At 40.4% G+C, this 20,190-nt stretch overlaps 3 protein-coding genes across 4 annotated transcripts in view; 2 read left to right on the forward strand and 1 right to left on the reverse strand.

Annotated features, from left to right (window-relative positions):
• LOC145453226 (uncharacterized) overlaps positions 1–20,190 on the forward strand; it is a 555,138-nt gene that overhangs the window by 318,478 nt on the left and 216,470 nt on the right. The window lies entirely within an intron of this gene.
• The window catches only part of LOC145453237 (uncharacterized), a 348,886-nt gene that overhangs the window by 154,572 nt on the left and 174,124 nt on the right, over positions 1–20,190 (reverse strand). The gene's annotated exons all lie outside the window — the stretch shown is intronic.
• Positions 1–20,190, forward strand: part of LOC145453228 (uncharacterized) — a 378,716-nt gene that overhangs the window by 25,515 nt on the left and 333,011 nt on the right. The window lies entirely within an intron of this gene.

Here is a 20,190-nt window from a genome sequence, read left to right on the forward strand (position 1 = left end):
TCACTGTGTCATTTGGGAGCTTATTTCTGCGAGAGTGATAGTACCACACACTAGACTAAGGTTGCATTTGAAACAAAAATCAAATAAAAACAAACATGTTTAAAACAAGGCCCTAATTTAAAACATGTTTTTTATTGTTTTTTGTTTTTAAGCCATGACGTCACGAATATTCAATTGTGACGTCATAATGGATTTAAATTGACCATTTGAAATACAGGGTAAATGTAGCCCCTTTGACAAAAAATCTGTACTACGACTGTTGAACCGACTATTTTTGAGGGTTCCAACCATCCCATAACGATATACGTCGGTTAAATTGGGTGGTAATTGTCCGTGTGCTCATACAACATGTTTTTGGAAAGTTTGTTTGTTTGTTTGTTTTGGGGTATTCATGGTGTTTGTCGACTACTATGGTCATTTACACCAGGCCGATATTCTTCATTATTTTCCGTAACTGCCGACTTATAGCACGGCCCACCTCTAAACTTTTTGTAAAACACCGCTTACGCGGATGAGGTGGCGAGGATGTTTTTGGAAACTATTTACACTATTATGGCATAATTTTATAACTTGAAAAAAATACAATTTTGTTTTTTTAATAAGGCTTTTGTGTAAAATATGTCTTAAAAAATGTGTTTCAAAACACCGTTTGTTTTAAATGCAACCCTACTTTGGACACTATAATTGGTCATGCTTTGAAACTGAATTGTGAAACGCTGATCGCAACTTTTCAGAAAAATTAAGAAAATGACCATAAGGCGTACATCCACACATCATGCCGTAATTTATGGAGAAACCATGCGAGATCCAAGAAAAGTTTGTGGAGGCTTTATCGAAAATTCGTATTTCTTCACTGGCAAATAATTTTTATCTGAGAAATGTTATTTGACCTGTGGGGTTCAGATTGCCACGATAGAATAATTAGACACGAGCCATCTAGGCAGCTATGGACAATTCGATAGGCTCATATTTATTTCGAATTTCACGGTGAACATAAGGGCAATCCTTTTCAGCTAAGGTTTTTTCGCATGCGATCTATTGGCACACTTTTCAGAGCACCATATTGGCAAATACTACTCATCTTGAAGTTATTAAGGAAATGGTTATGTAGGCCTATATCACAGGAGAAAACGAATTTTTGTGAACATTTCGAAATCTCCGTGATTGACTTAACGTATCCAACCATTAATTTTTTACACAATGCCCAACAAAACATCTGTATACAGCCAGATATTTGTATCAGTGGGCATTGGCAATTTAGCAAATAAAATGAGTCCACACAGCAGGATATTCAATCTCAGACGGCCATTCTGTCGATGTGAGTTCTACTGTAATGAAGCAAAACTGCCTCGTGATTTTCCTAATTTGAAAAATATATATTAGGTTATCAACTATTTTGTAAATTCGCTTCGCTTCGTGGAACCCCAAAAAATGCTTCACGGACCCCCGGTTGAAAACCACTGGACTAGAGTTTGTAGAAGTGATTGGCGTTGCTAATAAAGTAGCACAAGTTACTCCCTATATTTTCAACTCAACTAACAGTATAAGTAGCAATTTTTAAGACACGTGTAAACTACTTCAAGTGGCAGAAATGCCTAAGTATATTTGGTTGGGGGGAGGGTGGTCGCATACTTTCGACTGTTTGTCGGAGGTGGCTACATACGAAATCGCAACATGTATCTTCTCGGGTAACCCAAAATGTTTATAATGACACAATACCCATTGGTAGAATATTCGAAAATATATTCAGGTACCGCGCATTAGGGGCTGTTAAGGCTATACATTTATGAAATCATATGCAGCCAACATCGTCGCGGAGCAGAGCTTTGTTTGGAATACATTCGTGTTAAAATTAATAACTGGGTGCACTACCAAATTCAACGTGGACAGATATCTCCATGACATTCTCAGTTGATTCACTAGCCACACAAAGCACTAAAACAAAACCCAATACATTTAATTTCCCGTATTGCCAATCACAGAGAGAGACAGAGAGAGAGAGACAGTTTTTATTGAGCAAAAAATTACATTCAAAAACAAAATACATGTTGCAGCGATACGGTTCCTTAGGGACCATCTAGTCAGCTGCAGATGGGAATTCAGATTGCGTACATCTGGTTCGAAGCACATCGTATGAACCCTTCCCCGATGGCTGTAATAACAACCTTGATTTGACCCCGAATATACCACATGCAATTAATATATATATGCGATTGAAGCGCAAAATATTTCCAATAGTAAAATCTCAACGAGAAAACAGCGACCGGACTTTGACGTCTTACCAGGACCGTAACTGCCGCGCCCCAAATCGTCCAATTGGGGGTCCCGAGCACGAAAGAGGCCCGAAATTATGTCGGTGAATGAACATGAATTATTTATACATCACTTATCGACAATTTATGCAACTCTTTTCAGTTTTTTTTTCGCGCTGGATGCGATTTCATGTTGCCAAATTTTTCATTATTGAGTATCCTTCCCCATGAAAAATGCATGATTCATGGAAAATAAAAATAGGCATTTCGGCGTCGACCATTACCACACCGCGATGCACGAAAACATACGAAGTATTTGCCAATATGGTACTCTGAAAAGTGTGCCAATAGATCGCCTGCGATAAAACCTTAGTCGAAAAGGGTTTTGATCGTAAAATTAATTATCTTCATGATAGCATCCATGTGATTTTATGGTAGTCAGTCTGCTGACTCGAGGTAAAATTGCCTTATCCAGATAAACGTGCTACCGCCGAGAGTCGTTTACAGTCTTTCGCGCCGGAGGTCGTGGGTTTAACCGACCGCGCCAACTCGAACCAAGTTGAACGAAGCACCAAGTTGAACCAAGCACATTGTCGTGCTACCTTGCTCATTGCCCACTTCCATCAGACGCATACGCTACTCTGGCAACTACGAATACAATGTGTGCCGCAGGAAAACACCTTGCCGCAACTATAGCGGCCATCCGGAAATTCGGGCCGCAAAAGCACTTCGTTAACCCACCCCAAAAACGTTGGTGTTGGTCCCCCACAGGGAGATAAGCCAAACTTCCGGGGGATTCACCCCCAGACCCTACAGTTCGGTGGATGTTTTCACCTGTACTTGTGAGCACATTCATTCTACTCGGTGTAAGCAGAGAGTTTATGTTAGAGCCCGACCGATTATCGGCTCGCCGATAATATCGAGTCGATATCACACTTGGAAAGAAATATCGGTATCGGCCATTGGAGGTAAAAAATATCGGCCATTTTCGTGACGTCACAACAAGGTGGTAGGGAGTCAAAGAAGATGTGAGGTCTTCACTGCATGTCGGTAAATTATAAAAATAAATGGCCAAGCTGCATAGCGCATGCAGGCCAGTAGGCCTATGTGAGAAATATACTTTCACCGTTATGCCCCAGTGACTTCGTGGGAATCCCCCTGCAGTGATCGAATACCAAAGACAGAGAGCACCTGAATGGATGGTTGTCTGCAGAAGATTTCTATCGGATAGAGAATGAGAACTTCATTCATGCTGGACTGACCCTCGTGATGATAGAGAAAAGCGTCGCGTCGAAACAATTTTCTGTAGATAGTCCTGGTGGTGTCTGTGTAAGAAGCTCACAAGCCAAGGCAACAAAGCAAAAAATACCAGTAATATATGAAGTCATCTGACTGAGGCCTGAGCGGCCACCATGATGGGGAATATGCGAGACTAGAGTGCAAGAAAATCAAGCAAAAGTGGAGCAGAGCCAACAATTCATACGATAATCTTTGATTCTATGATGGCATGGGCCAATGCGGATAACAGAGCGTCAAATATTGATAAGTTGATTGCTGAAATGCTGGTCATGGTCAAGGCCCAAGGGGATGGATGGAGCAGTAGCAGACGCGAACAATGTGAGTTGTTTTGCACATTCTCTTCAGCTATTTGTTAATGATGTGCTGAAGGCTCCAGGTGCACTACCAGAAGAATATCAATATTTGGTGGAACCATTGAAGGAAAGATCCCCTGCAGCGGAGTGGTGGAACCAAAATAAAGAAAGATTTCCAATTCTTGCTCTGCCACTAACTATGGTACCAAGTGAAAGACTACTCGCTGTGTTTAGTATCATATACATCATTTATGAAGACCACAGAAGTTCACTCCTTGGAGAAAGGGGCGAGAAATTATGTTTTGTCAACTGTAATCTGCAACTGCTAGACTGGTGCTATTGATATATTTATTATAGATCATTCATTTCATGTTCAAGCATGGCAATGGCTGTAAATCTGTTCAAAGAAATACTCTTGAGGTGTTAAATATGCGCCTTGAGCTAGATTCCATATCTTTTGAATATCGGCTGAATATATCGGGGTTATCGGTGAAGGTACTGGATATCGGTTTTATCGGTATCGGCTCAAAAATCCAATATCGGTCGGGCTCTCGGGCCCCGTGGATATACTCAGCTATCGCAGCTCTCGCAGCTCCCGCAGCTATCACTTGTGGATATACTCAGCTATCACAGCTATCGCAGCTATCACCAAAAATCGCAGACATACAGGTCATTTAAAGGTCACGTATCGTCTAGGGCGCAGCTATCAGCGCTGGAGCTGGTCTGGGTTGAAATAGTGCGCAGCTATCAGTTCCGGAGCACGTCTGAGTTGAAATAGTGCGCAGCTAACAGCTCCAGAGCACGTCCTGGTTGAAATAGTGCGCAGCTATCAGATCTGGAGCAAGTCTGAGTTGAAATAGTTCGCAGCTATCAGCTCCAGAGCACGTCCGGGTTGAAATAGTGCGCAGCTATCGCTACTGTGGATATACTCAGCTATCGCAGCTATCACCAAAAATCGCAGACATACAGGTCATTTAAAGGTCACGTATCGTTTAGGGCGCAGCTATCAGCGCTGGAGCTTGTCTGGGTTGAAATAGTGCGCAGCTATCAGATCCGGAGCACGTCTGAGTTGAAATGGTGCTCAGCTATCAGCTCCGGAGCACGTCCGGGTTGAGATAGTGCACAGCTATCAGATCCGGAGCATGTCCGGGTTGAAATAGTGCGCAGCTATCAGATCCGGAGCACGTCCTGGTTGAAATAGTGCGCAGCTATCAGATCCGGAGCACGTCTGGGTTCAAATAGGACGCAGCTAGCAGCTCCGGAGCACATGTGGACTCGAATTATGCGCAGCTATCTGCTCCAGAGCACTTCCGAATTCAAATTCATCCATTACATGGCATGCAAGGACTATCTTCGTGATTTTCAGTGTACAGGCTGGCAACTTTTCCAGTCGGTGGGCCGGATATAGGAAAATTAGGTACTTGGCGGGCCGGACTACTAAATCGATACATTATTCGTGTATTTATCCACATATACAAGGAATAAATCGTATTTAATGAATGTATTTTAACGGCAGCAATGTCATTTCAAAGCCATTTCTCGCCGATAATGACGAAGACAATGTGAATATGAGTACCGCGTTGTCATTCAGGCGCCCCCATGTTTGCTTCTCTCTGATCAAAACACACGGTGCATTCCCCAATTAAGATTCCAAGGCGTTCTATCAGCCCGGTACTCCAAATTTAAAAAGATATCAATTAATTAGGATTATTATATGGTAAAAGCCAATAATGCCTGTCTTCTCTCTCCGACGAAAATGCGCGTAAGCACTATTCCCGCATGCTGCGCACACACGTGTATGTAATAACATACAGTCACTAAAATTGGACGTTCAAGCAAGTAATGGGGAATATCGGCAGACTGGGGCCATGGGCCACATTATCATATAGGACGGGAAACCGTCCGCGGGCCGGACGAAATCCCGTCGCGGGCCGTATGTTGCCCGCCCCTGTTTAGGAAGTGCAGTTCGCCAGCTATTAACAATAGCTACCCAGCGCACCCAGACTTGGGCTACTGCCGAGGCTATGAAGTAATGAATGACTTACACGTGGGAATTGCTCTAAATCTTCAAAGAATATCAAAAATTCACTCAAATGAAATCGAAATCAGCCGATAGGCGAATCCGTTGAGCGCGACTGGTGGAGTTTGAATTTGGCAAGTTTTCTTGAATACGAAATAAGTTTTATCTTCAACAATTGTATTCTCAGAACAGTTGTGAAACACATGTTTCGTCACAATTTTTATAAACTTTGTCAATTTCTCGCGTCTCCCTGAGAGACCCCCACACACCCCAGGTTGAGAACCCCTGGTTTACACGGATTGGATGACGAGGAGTCTGGATAAACCTCCAAGACTTACGTGATCACACGGATCTATTTTTAAATATGATGTAACATCCAAGTAAGAGGAAAGCGTCAAAAAGATCGCCATCGAAAATATTTTATTCCGCAACCAATGTTTGTTGTAAACGTAGTTCTAAGGTGCTTGAAGGCATATACTCTCGTAAACTGTAATGTTTAATCAATTATACTTACCAAACTTTACGGCGGCACCAACCTAAGCGTATCATTCAAGAAAAAGCAGCGGTATTTTGTTAATTTTAACATAGGCATTGTAGTGGATAGTCTCAAGCGATGCTTATCATCGTCATCAGTTTGGTCGCTGCACTTACTTATTGTGGACACTGAATCCCAATGAAAGTTGCTGTTGTGGAATAATTCAACATTCCGCTGCGATTTCGATAATTGAATCCACAAACTGGTGACGATTGTGAAATATTGGTAAGAGGACTCGTTATCAGAGATCTCGAAAGCATAATTCAAATCACCTTGGTCGCATGAGGGATTAAATGGGAACTCACTATTTAGAGAAAAAGTACCCTACAATGCTGTTTACAAAGGCAAAATACTATAGCCACTGCATCAACTGCTAGGACACTATACGTTCGATTCTGAAAGTCTCTCTTTTATAAACGCATAAACTATAAACACCATATTGATAACGTACCGACAATATATGCGCAAAGTGTGATATCTATTAAAAAGGGTTTGTAAAATTACGTAGTATGCATCCACAAGGACATTCTAATACTAGACAATTATTCTGTGAGATCCGTTCAATAGTATGCAATAAAGACATAATTTTTTGCTTCAAAATCTTATTTTTTCGTTCTGATCAGCCCTCGCAATAAACTACGCTAATATGCTGTGGTGCGATGAAGAGCATCTTTATTTAATATTATGAAGTCGGGTGCGATTACGTTTGAAGAATTAAAAACGAGAGGTGATTATAAGTACTCACTTTAAATCAACGTGTTACTCTACATCAGTGGTTCGCAACCTTTTTCGACTCATCGCCCCTTATCAAGCTCGGCATATATTTATCGCCCCTCATACTTTCGGAGCCGAGAAACAGAAAATTTACACTGGTAACTCTGATCTTGACTAAGATTGACTTTTCAGGTCGTTCCCTGAATATCCCGGGCGGGACGATATCGCTTACGTTGCGAAGCACTGCTCTACATACTCTATAGCGGGGGTGGGCAAACTGCGGCTCTTTCAGTCTTTGAGTGCGGCTCTTTAGTGATAACACATGCGTTTTGGAATTTTGCTAGAGAGGTTTAACCTGATTATTCATTGACGCATTTTATCGCGTATTAACAATATGTGTATTATTTTAGTGTTGTTGCTGGCGAATACATGCACAGTAATGGCGAATATGAAATCGTTAACCCCCTTCCTTAGATTAGGAAACTCTGTCAAGACTATAGCAACATATAAATAGGTCTTTGATAACGATTTCTATCTATATCCAATCGTGAAAACAGATCTAAAACTAGAAAAAATCCAGAGTCCACTTTTCCGGATTAGGACACGCTATGGACTGCTAGGTTACGGTATGATAAGTAAATGCTAGATTGCGAAGCATCAGTTTCAAACGCTATGATGAACCGTATATACTGAGATGAAACATTTCATATGGGCGAAGGGCGATAATGCAGTGTGAACGGAACCACGCCAACCCGCTACCTAAATTATATTCGCCGATACTTTCGTGAAATCATACTAGTTACTCCGTATCCACTGAGCGCGAAGCACGACGAAAACTCTGGGCATTGTTCAACTTTTATGAAAATTAAATGTTGGTACTCCGTGAAAACAGCCCCGAAACTACTTTTACTTTACTCTAAACTACTTTTACTGGACTTTTACTACAAACTGGACATAGCGAAAAGTAAGTAAGTAGATCACAAAATCTTACGAAGTAGAAGTAGAAGTAGCGAAAATCAGATCTACTTGAGTAAGTACCAGAAGTAGAGGAAAACTACTTGAGTACGTCAAAAAAGTAGAAATACTTCGTTAATGACCACTTCTGAATATAGATTAGGGTTGCGGTACGTCCATATATTCCTGAGTGTGTTCGGAATTTCAGTGTTATAAATGCGTCCTGGATGAAATGCTACAATATGCCTAAATGTCCGGAATTTTGTTTCGGGGTTCGGATCGGTTTTCAAAAACATTCCGAATCAACTCGTCTCGCCATTTCATACGGACCACGATGCATTCGGCGTGAGGTGATATGATCAGTCTATTCAAGGTGGGGTTTCCAAACTATATGGGTCGCGGAGAGGAAAACGATATAGGACTACTAATGACTAACAAAAGAATGCCAATTAAGCGGATGCTATCGGCAGCTTATTTCGGAATATTTTTTCAAAATAGAAGAAAACACGACCCCTGAGGAATGCGAACCCGGCAAACCAGGTATCAGATCAGCCTAAGTACAATTTTAATGTGCCGCCTACAAATAACTCAAGGTCGGTGTCTAGCAATCACTATGACGATTAAAGTGAAGGGGGCATAATAAAGTCAATGTAACGGTGTTTTTTTTCTTCCAAGAAAACTACAAGTGACTGGAAGTGTTATTTTAACCGGTGGCCTATAACACATGCACACAGGCTCAGCCTGACCAAATAACTTTTAGATCGTTATCTGTGTGACACAGTATTTCACCCAGCAGTACGTGACTACTTCGATTGGAGATGGATAGAAATCGTTCCATAAGACCTATATACGTTGTTATAGTATCGTCTAGTTTTCTTGATCTAAGCCGCTAAGGAATGCGGTCGAAGATTTATTAATTGCCATTACTGCGTACATAGTCATCAGCATACGAGATATATGCCGTGTGTAGGTCTGTGCGAAGGTGCTGCCCATTTTTATTAACCAACGCGTCAAATCTGAGGGTGGGATCGAGCAACATTTTCAAATTGAAATTTGCGGTCGCGACTATATAAAGTTCGTGAACCCCTCATTTAAAGAAATGATATGTCAGAGAAACAGTATTCGTTAGAAACGAATCATTTCTGTCATTAGATTTCGATTTTATTCGCAATCATCACACATCGGACGATTAGATAAATATAGGCTCCGATTCCACATGCAATTCCGAAGATATTGAGGTTTCGTGACATGTCCGCTTGCACCTTGGCTTTTCGCGGGTCAGTCCTCTTTAGGTATTTGGCCTGTATGAAAGTCGATGAGAAGCGTCAATGCCTATGGCAAACAGTGATAATGTAACTCTCGAACAGGATCGAATGAAATTGAGTTTTTCAACAAGCTGAGCTCTCCTTGTGCCAAGTATACTTGTAACATATTACAACCAGTAACATTCCATTGAATAAGTAAATGAATAGTACGATATATCGCGAGAAACCATGAGCTATTGTAGTTCACATATATATAGACATTGTTACCGAATTATGTCCATATCGTCTGGGGAATTAAGAGTAGTAAAGTATTCTAAAAAGTAGATTTGGCTGAGGAATCGCATACCCTTAGCAGTAAATCGGACGTTTCTACTTCTAAAATTGCAATGGGCATTTTATCTATTAACGCAAAACCTCTGATGACTGGGGTGGTGTTCAGGTTCGCATTCTGTGTGTGAACCGCAGAAATGTAAAGGTTCACGTTCACAAACGAACCTTGCTAGGTTCTGCACTGTGAACCTTTTTCACATATTACTATTTTTCACGTCATTATAACATTTATGATTGGAATTCTCTGCATTTCAACTTCGGGTCACTCTATGCATGGCACTGACAGTTAAAAAAACACATTAAACGAACTTTACTTGCTGTTATAAAACTTTGTTCGGAATATTCAACTTTCCGTTAGTTAATAATTAGTGACTCTATGCTGTAGTCTGTGAATGATGCTTATTCAATCAATCAATGAAATTGAAATAATGAGTACATGGTGTTCTAATCTAAGCAATCTACAGCAGGCGTACGGGATCTATCTTGATTTGATATGTTTATTGTATATTAAAAACTAAATCGTGTACGATTGGGGTGTTGGCTACTGTTACGTGGCATTTGAAGCAAACGTTGTTTTAAAAGGCCCTTTGAAAATAAAAGAAATGTGTTTTTTTAAGCTGTAAAATTATGCCATATTTGTGTCAATACTTTACAAAAAGCATGTTGTACGAGCCTACGGACAATTACCACCCGATATAGCCGACGTATATCGATATGGAAGGTTGGAACCCTCATAATAGTCGGTTCAACAGCACTAGTACATATATTTCGTCAAAGGAGCTATTTTTACCCTATATTTTCAATTGTCAATTGCAACTCACTATGACGTCATAATTGAAAATTCGTGACGTCATGGCTTAAAAAAACAACATAAAAAACATGTTTCAAAGTAGGGCCTTGTTTTAAACATATTTATTTTAAATTGATTTTTTGTTTCAAACGAAACCATAGCTACTGTGTAACTTGTTTATGGGGTAATATCGGTATCAAGTATACAGAAACGCGTTTTACACTCTGCTCAATATCATTCTAGCAACATTCTGACGGAGAACACATTGTCCGATCTGGTCTACGACAGTTAAGGCGTAAGCATATGTTCCTTGCGAGTTCTTATCGAAATTGTTGGTGAAGTGACGAAAGATATTGATTTTGTGAGATTATTAAAGCATTAGATTGCGCATGTTTAAAAAGTCAGCATTTACTGTAACAATGTGGCGCAATGTGGCCTGAGCCGTCGCTCGATATCATTTACATTAATATATCACTTCACTGAAATATAGCGTTGGAATTAGCATTATGACGTCACGTGACGTCATAGGTTCACGTTCGCGTTCACACAGAACCTTTCAAAAAGTTTCGCGTTCACACGAACCTGAACATTTCAGGGGTTCGCACCATCCTTACTAATGACGATATAAACTGGTGCAATTTCATAATATATTTCGATAACAGTGATACAGGGCATTTTTCGTCAGTTGTTATGATAACTATTTCACAAATAAAAGCGACGAAATCATTCCACAAAAGTACTTATTATCTGGATAAATTACAGTACAAGAAGTAAGTAGTTTTTCCTGAATGTAGAAGTACAGAAGCTGCATGTTTGCTTTTAGTGGTTGCAGTGCTTATATAAAGCGGATGTATTGGTTATATTTAAAAAATATACTACTGTACATCTTTATGTGAAAATTATAATTAATAAATATCCAGCTCATAACCAAATCTCGATTTTCCCGTAAATTACGAGCAATCAATCATTATTTCAGCTGTAACTGCGCAAGTGACGTTAACTTGCATTCACAAACTACTGCTAACGTTGATTTATGGAATGCGAAATCAGCTAAATGTATGCCATAACAGAATAACCCTAGTAGATATCGATGGAGCTATGATGTCCCGTCGAAATCGACCCAATTCAGTCGCTAACCATTGCCCTGTCACGTCTGATAAATAAGTATAAAAATACGACTAAACTCAAAAACGTATATGAGCACATATCAAATTAGGAATTCAAACCCTAATGGACTAATGGTCGATTTGCTGCTGAACGACAATGACTCTTACCTCTGACGCAGGTATGAGAGCTGCAACCCCGATGATAAGGCAGCAGAAGAGCATTGTGAAGATAGATAACAGCGTATAATCACGAATCTGTGGAGGCTCTTCCTATTGATTGAAACAAAATCATGTAGGTCGTTGTAGCCTACAACTTATATGAACCAGCGTTATTTCATAATTTATGTAACAAGTGGTCGACTCCAGAGTTTTTAGTTATGTAGTACGATTATCGAATCCGCGTGAGCCGTGTCTTGCTAAGGCCCAGATTGACAGCGGGGCATGCTGCAGGTCGGCAGAACAGGAATAATTAAAATAGGGAATATCGTCTTAGTGTAAATATAGCAGTCGACACGTAACGAATACCAAAAACAGCAACGACAACAACGGTATCTAATAGTAGGTGTGGGTTAGCAGTCTTAGAAGGGCGCTAGCTACAGCTAGGGCGATGCCATGGCGCTGAGAGTAAAAGACGACATTATGCATTATGGAAATTCCAACAATGAGTTTTCTAACCAATCAATAAATCATAAATCATAAATTGAAACCAATCAACTATCATCATTGGCAAACAATTACCCAACAGAATTATTTGCCAGCGAGTTTTCTTCACAGCAAATCCCAAGAAAATTATTCAAACACACCAGGAATATGATAAATTTTAAAGTGGTTACTACACCACACCGAAGGACTATGGATTTGGGAGGGAAATTGCGTTGCAAGATTTTATTCCTTGTGTCTGACTGCCCGGAAATCTGTGTATAATATAAGTAACTATACTTTTTGTTGGGGCTAGTAGGGTTTTGGTACCTGGTCCGTCACCCAGGAGGGCGCTGTGTGACAAAAATATTTGGATACATATTGGCCTATAAGAAGGGGTTCTCAATTTTTTCGCGGTTCGAAAATATTCTGTGGCCCACCTCCTAGCCTAGAGCAGGAGTTCCTAAACTTTTTATGGTCGCGACCCCAAATTTCGATTTGAAAAGGTTTCGCGACCAAGCCTCGTAATTTGGTGATTACTATACGTGTTTATTTACGAAATTATTAGGTGTGTATATATCACATTGGAAACAAATAGCTCTACCGGTCACTTGCAATTTTCCCGGAAGGAAATAAAACCGTACTATTGGTTTCTATTATGCTCCCGACACTTTCAATTTCCCACATTTGACTAGATATCAACTTTTCGCTATAGTATGGCGTCTTAAATGACGCTTCGACTGATCTGATATCTTGTTTGCCGGGTCCCTTTTATTTTTTCCTTCTATTTTGAAAAATGAACTGAATTATTCAGAGTTGAGCCACCGATAGCATCCGCTTAATTAACATTCTCTAATAGTCATTAGTATATAATTTTCGTCTTCACGACACCCGAGAATAGGCAAACGACCTCAGTGGGGTCGCGATCTCTAGGTTGGGAACCCCTGGCCTAGGATCATATTTCAGCTGAATGCGGTGTGATCGTCGACACCAATATGCCTTATTTCTTTAAAATTTGTGCCTTTTTCTTGCTATGCGTATTATAATAAAGACCTCTAGCGACACGAAATCGCGCAAAGAATTTTGGGCTTTCTCCGAGCTTCCACCCCCTAATTCAGCGGTTCTCAACCTTTTTGGACATGCGCCCCCCTTGGGAATGGTCGAAAAGATTGCACCCCCCTTGCCCCCCCCCCCTACACTTTTCGTCATGTCAAAAAGAGAACATCATCTAATACAGAGGTTGGCAACCTTTTTGCTAATCACGGCCCATTTCGATTACTTATGTAGCATGAGGCCGCATTTCAGGGCATAGCCGTAATGAACTAACTGGACGCGAAATACATATGTTAATCTGTCCATATCCATTTCCGGTGAACTACGGAGTCCGGACGATTATACTTTTAACAAAAGCCTTTTTTGTACGTACCGAAATCGCGAGTCGCAATGTCACGAATAGATGCTGGGTTTGCATATTGTCGCGCCGAGCTAGAACATTTTTCAGATTCACGAATGAATTCCGTAATTGATAGTAGCAGTATCACATATTATTATCAAATATTTATCCTCTCTTAGCCCATATGATCAGATACACCGGTAGGGTTCATTGAGAGAGTGCTTTCGAAAATTTAGGGCAAGTTATAAATGATAATGCATCTTCGGGTGGGCCAAATGTTATTAGTCACTTGGTTGCATGCTGTTATTTCTTGACCCCCCCGATCCGGATAGTCTATTGTATCGGTAGTGGAAGTATATTAATATCACCCAAATGTACCATAAACAAATTTCTTTCGTGCGGATCGCTCGATTCCGATTCCGGCTAAGAGTGAAAAGGGCGCTACTGTAGTAAAATCGAAAAATTAGGTTATGTTGAATCGCGCGGAGTGTGAAGAAAATTTCAACATTAATTAAAATCTCTCAAAAATTTTGAATTGAATTCGTAATTTCAATTTGCATGTCGACGGATGCCAACACATACTAATTGAAGTAGGTGTCGACGGCTGCACAAATTCCCATCTACAGCAACAGGTTGCCATTCCCCGATCTAATAGTATACATATGGTATGTCTTACGCCAAGTTTGAATCCGCATTCCAGTTGTTGAGTTTTTAAAATTTCTGACAAATTTCCCCAAACTTGTTTGAAAATAGCAAAAAAAACATTGAAGAGGACATCAAGTTATTTCAAGGTAGGTTGCACAGAGAAATCCTAATGCTGGTAATGTCCACAGAGAGCACGGCATCGTTCTGTACTGACATGCTAATACGAAATAAGTTTCATCTTTAACAATCGTCTTCTCAGAATGATTGTGAAGCACATTTTTAGCCAGAATTCATACAGACGTGGTTAATTTCTCGCACCCCCCCCTGAGAGCTTCCCGCGCCCCCAGGTTGAGAACCCCTGCCCTAATTGGAGGAGTTATGGGTGCGGCAGTTACGGCAATGACAGCCCATATGAATATTGTAACTCGAAATATTTTTGTACTGCTCCAAATCCATCACGATTCGTTGCCATGGTGCCGTATACCTCGAAATGGAGTTGATGACTGACAATACATTGTAATTAAGACTATTTTGTTGTTACAATAATATGACCTGTCGAAGTACTATAAATCAACATCAATTACACACCGAGTTTGAAACCAATATACACTTTACAATGTTATTATTAATCGAACTCGTGTTTGCTTCATATCAATTGGATAATTATGGTCGCTATCTTACAGCTCCGGCATATGTGGGTGCCATGATACTACAAGCTGATTGGCATGCAAATTTCGTGATTGGGTTCAGTTTCTTTGGCATAGACACCGGCTATAGCTTGGTAATGTGCCATTTGCCTATGTCGCGAAGTGACTTTACTCGATATGTCATCAAGAGGGACATTTATTTGACGAACTATCCTTTAAAACAGTGGTTCTCAACCGCCGGTCCGCGACGACATTCCTGCCGGTCCGCCAGGCATATTGGAGTTTTATACTTTAATTTCAAGATGCAATTTTGAAGGCTTGTTCATTGATAAAATAAATAAAACATCAAATTTTAAACTGACAATAACTTCCTGAGGTAACATTAGTGCTGGAAACATGTTCGATTTGACTTAAAGTTCAAGACGTGTCATTTGACGACATGCGCTCTACAATTACACAGAACAGACGGAACACCATGAGAGAGATTGGTACAGCGCAGTTTGATCATTGGTTTTCGATTCATTCATTTTGTGCAGGACTGTAACTCGGGCACCACAAACCGCCCAATTGGAGAGGGGCCAAAGCTTGAAAAGGGTTCAAAATTATTTCGCAAATGAACATAAATCATAGCGTATTTATTTGAAACTTTTTTTACAATTTTTCAATTTCTTTTCGCGCTTTGCACGATTTAGTATCCCTAAATGTCTTGCTTATTAGGTGCCCTTTTCTGAGAAATACGTAATGATTTGTAGGTATTTTGGCATCAGCCATTACCACGCCACCACGCACCAACACATAATGAAGCTTAGGTTAACATGGGACTCCTAAACGTGGGTCAATAATTTGGCCGCGAGAAAACTGCTTCATTCGTGAATGATCGCAAATTTTCGCTATTGGCGCGATTAAGCTACGTAAACTCTCTGCTTACGATGAGTAGAATGGATGTGCTCACAAGTACAGGTGAAAACATCCACCTAACGGTAGGGTCTGGGGGTGAAACCCCCGGAAGTTTGACTTATCGGCCTATGGGGATCACAAGACCAGCGTCTTTGGGGATGGGCTGATGAAGTGGTTTTTCGGCTCGGATTTGCGGATGGCCGGTATAGCTGCTGTATTGTGTTTTCTTGCAGCACGTATTGTATTCGTATAGGTAGTTGCCAGAGTAGCCTGCGTCTGGTGGCAGTAGGCAATGAGCAATGTAGCACGACAAGGTGCTTGGTTCGACTCCGATACGCTTCATCTCTCGATATTGTCAAGAAAAGAAAATTATTAGAGTTGGCGTGGTCGGTTAAACCGACGGCCTTCGGCGCGAAAGACTGTAGAGGACTCTCGGTGGTAGCACGTTTATCTGGACAAGGCAATTTTACCTCGACTCGGCAGACTCGCTACCATAAAATCACATGGATGCCATCATGAATATCATTAAATACGATCAAAACCCTCTAAATGTCACTCTCCAACACCATATAATTGCAAAAAACGGTTGCATACTTTACATTTTGGCTTCATTTCAATTTTGAAAGTTCGCCGGTCCGCCAGACATTTTTTAAAATTTCACCGGTCCGCAAAGTGAAAAAGGTTGAGAACCACTGCTTTAAAATGTAACATTTCAAATTACAAAAGATTATTGTGTTGTCTTACAGTTCAAATAAAAAAAACTATACCTGCCGAAGTAAGTTCCAGGTGGACGAGGTGTTCGAAGCGCCTAAATATGGCGACGTTGCGTTCCAATCGACAATTTCGGAATAGGACGGTCGTCGATTCTCGCTTATTTGTGTTCTCTGATTACCGATTTGCTCCTCACATGTGTTTGCAGTCTCTTCTTTCATTATATTGCTCGCTTGGCTTTCTACAGAATCATATGTTATATCTAACTTGAGTACAACTGAAACTAGAATAGATTCCTCACGTCACATACAGACCGACACATGCTCAGTTTCAACCATATGGGTAGGTTATACAGAATGTTCTAAATAAATAATTTCCACTATGAATAAAATATGTTTATGCGAATGTATATGATTAAGAACACAGACGCACTCAGAACTTTCTTCATATGGTGTCATCGTCACAGACACTCAATAAATCAGTGGTTCTCAACAGTTTTTCCGCGGACCTAGCATTTTTGCAAAACGCATGTGATAACGTCCGTGGGTACAACCGCTTCATGACCAGAATTGAGAAACAGATTGTTCAAGGAAAATATCATTTTCATCCTGTTCATTTCTGTCCAACAGGTCATCTTGAAATCCATCTGGGATGGTCGTTAAGGCTATATAACAAGAGGAATTGAACTCCGTGGAGAAATTCCAACCTCTTGGGACAAATTAGGAAAATATTTGGCAAATTATTCTTTAGGGAGTGTGGAAGTACCTTAATGGTACTCTGACGGCTTCCAATCGATACGGATTTGTGAACAGTGCTCTGAAGTAGGATATGTTAAGGATATGTGTGAATGGCCATAACAACTGGGTGTTGTTGGTATTGTTGTTTGTGGTATTGTTGATGTCTGTCGACTACTATAGTCATTTACACCAGGCCAATTGTCAGCATTTTTCCGTAGCTGCTGATTTGTAGCACGGTCCACTTGAAGGCTTTTATAAGACACCACTTACACCGATAAGATTGCGAGAAATAGCCTAGATAAACCTCCAACACTTTGGTACGAATCCTGGATCGACCTCGGTCGGACGAGAGCCCGCAACCCAGTGGTGTTGCAGCTGCTGATAAGGCTATCACTAAGATATCTCGCCACGGCAACAACTGGGTTTAATAACCAATTGTCAGTAATCAGGCTGCGTTGGTCGCAAATATGCATATTGCGAGTCAAGAAGTAGGCTGCGCCCTGCACCTACGAATAACTGCTAAAATCATGCGATACCTCGTTCTGATCTACTTTTTGAAAGTACTCAAGTACGTCTGTGGCATACATTTTCTACTTCCACCTGAGGTAACTTCGATATAACCTTAATATCAATACTTCTACTTTGGTAAAATGGACGACGTAATGGCCAGGAAAGTCGGTTCTAAGCTGAACGAATTAGTGTAATAATGTGTTGAATCATAAACACTAGTTAAAGTTCGTACATCATTATACGTGGTTTGAATTCAGCGAGTTTATTATTATTTGCGTTATTGATGGTGCTTTTCGAGTACGATGGTCATTTACACAAGGCCGATATTCATTATTTCTATTCTGACGCTGCCGACGTCTGGGAAACTTCAAGGCTTTCGTAAAACGAATGTTCCTCAGTATTATTGAGTTTTCTTATTTCATTCTCCAGAAAGGCGAAACACCAACTCAATTAATTTGTGTCCACTGTCCAGTGTCCATCCATCTTCAGGATGTTACGTTGCTGCTTCGCAAATCGCAATCGGTCTATCATCCATCACGACGTCCGGTGATATGAAATAGATAGATGTTTCGAATTTGCAGCACAACCGAAATATAATGGCCATTACAAATCATGTAGGTCATATAGTTACACATTGTAAATGTACCTACTAGGCTACATGTGTAAGCCTTTCACGCTCTTGTACAATGTAAGTTACGTGGATATCCCAGAGTTATGTACCGACCTACATAAACATAAAAGTTTCAGAAAATACAACTTTTTAGGTATGATGATCGCTCTTCTTTGTTACAAATATCTCTTCGCGTCAAGACGAAAAACTTATACAGCATATGGGTATCTACCTAAAGTCCAGAACTATAACGCTGGAATGTACGTACATATAAAGAGTGGTATTAGCGTTCTGTCAACGATCGTGTTCGGTTCGCGAACCTTGTTCATTTAATTTACGCTCGCGAAAGAACTTTATTAAGTTATACCGTGTGAGCATTTCTGAGAACTATCAGCATTTAGCAGAAATTCGACATTTCATATTAATATTCCCTAAATTTCAAATTCCTGCCACTCGATCCATCACGGTGTATATGCACGCAGTAAATTAATATTTGATAGAACATACAAGGGAACATATGTAACCAAGCTATTCACATCTTTTGAGACCAATCAATTCCCCCTATTGAGATCTCCAGCATGTCCAATTGTAACTTTCTAAATACCAGACGACCGCGAGCAAAAAGTAACATCTCTTGAAGAGGCCCGGTCGGCAGTGTACACAGTCTCTTTCTCTATTTAAATCTTCATTTGTGTACGTCACATAGCCAAATATGTTGACTTTCTATTGAGATTGATCATGTTATTAGTACTTCAATGCGCTTCCCTGTTTTATCCAGTTAAAGGCACTGTACCGTCGTTTATGATGGAATATTCAAGCGTATCACCGTGACACTGAGCTGAATACAACGCGGAAAGTACCATTGAGTTTAAAAGACATTGAAATGGTGTGGATTTTTCTCGATGTCATCTCGCCGTTCTTGTGGATTCATCTCAAGTAAGGCGTAACTGCACTTATTAGCTTTTAAATATAGTGTTGGCGGGGTTACTCGCTCGATTGATTGGAATGCCATCACAAAAATCAAAAACTACAGTTGGTTTGTACAATGTACTGGATGAGGAACTAAATGTTGCTCCCAGCCTAACTCCCCGCCTAAAGCCCTCAAATAGCAACAAAGACATAAGAAATTATTCGAAACGCGAGCAATTCGTAATTGTTTTGCACCTGAGATGCACTGGATACGAGAGGTTTTCAACCCCTGCCTCATTGCATTGATTTCAAACCCGGGATTAACTTTCAAGCGAGTGATAGCAAATTCACAATAAAAATTGTCTTAGTTCTAATATATTGCCCGCAGCAAATAATTTATCATGGCAAAAGAAATCCTCTCATGTGCCAATTTTGGTTGGACCCTATACTAGAGCGATATGCTGATTCCAACAAACTTGATCGTTCAATGGATTGGCCCCGATACCGTTTATATGTAGCCTATATAGGGAAAGAGGATGCTTCTCGGAAAATTAGGCTTTTCTATCATATCTGTTCATTGATGAAACTATATGTAGACATTGGACGAAGTTACAAAGTTTAAAGAAGAATGGAATCTGATATATACGTATGTACATTTTACAATCCCTATACTTTGTCGTCAATTCCTGAGACTAAAGAGTAATAACCGCACATTGTCCTATTGTCCTATAACTTTTCAAATCTTGGTAGCAATATATTTTACAAGGGAGAAGGCCAACTGTGGCGGTTTTCTAACGACTATATCCACGCGTGCAGGTAACCACGCATATACACGCCACGTTATTAGACATTATCAAGTTGACGTTCCATTCGACTTCAGTATTATAAGTAGGGCTGGGCACAATGATTCGAGTACTCGAATCTGAATCGAGTA

This window comes from Botryllus schlosseri, chromosome 13, assembly GCF_051294905.1.
Source record: "Botryllus schlosseri isolate E-star chromosome 13, Bs_hap1, whole genome shotgun sequence".
NCBI classification, from domain to species: Eukaryota; Metazoa; Chordata; class Ascidiacea; order Stolidobranchia; family Styelidae; genus Botryllus; species Botryllus schlosseri.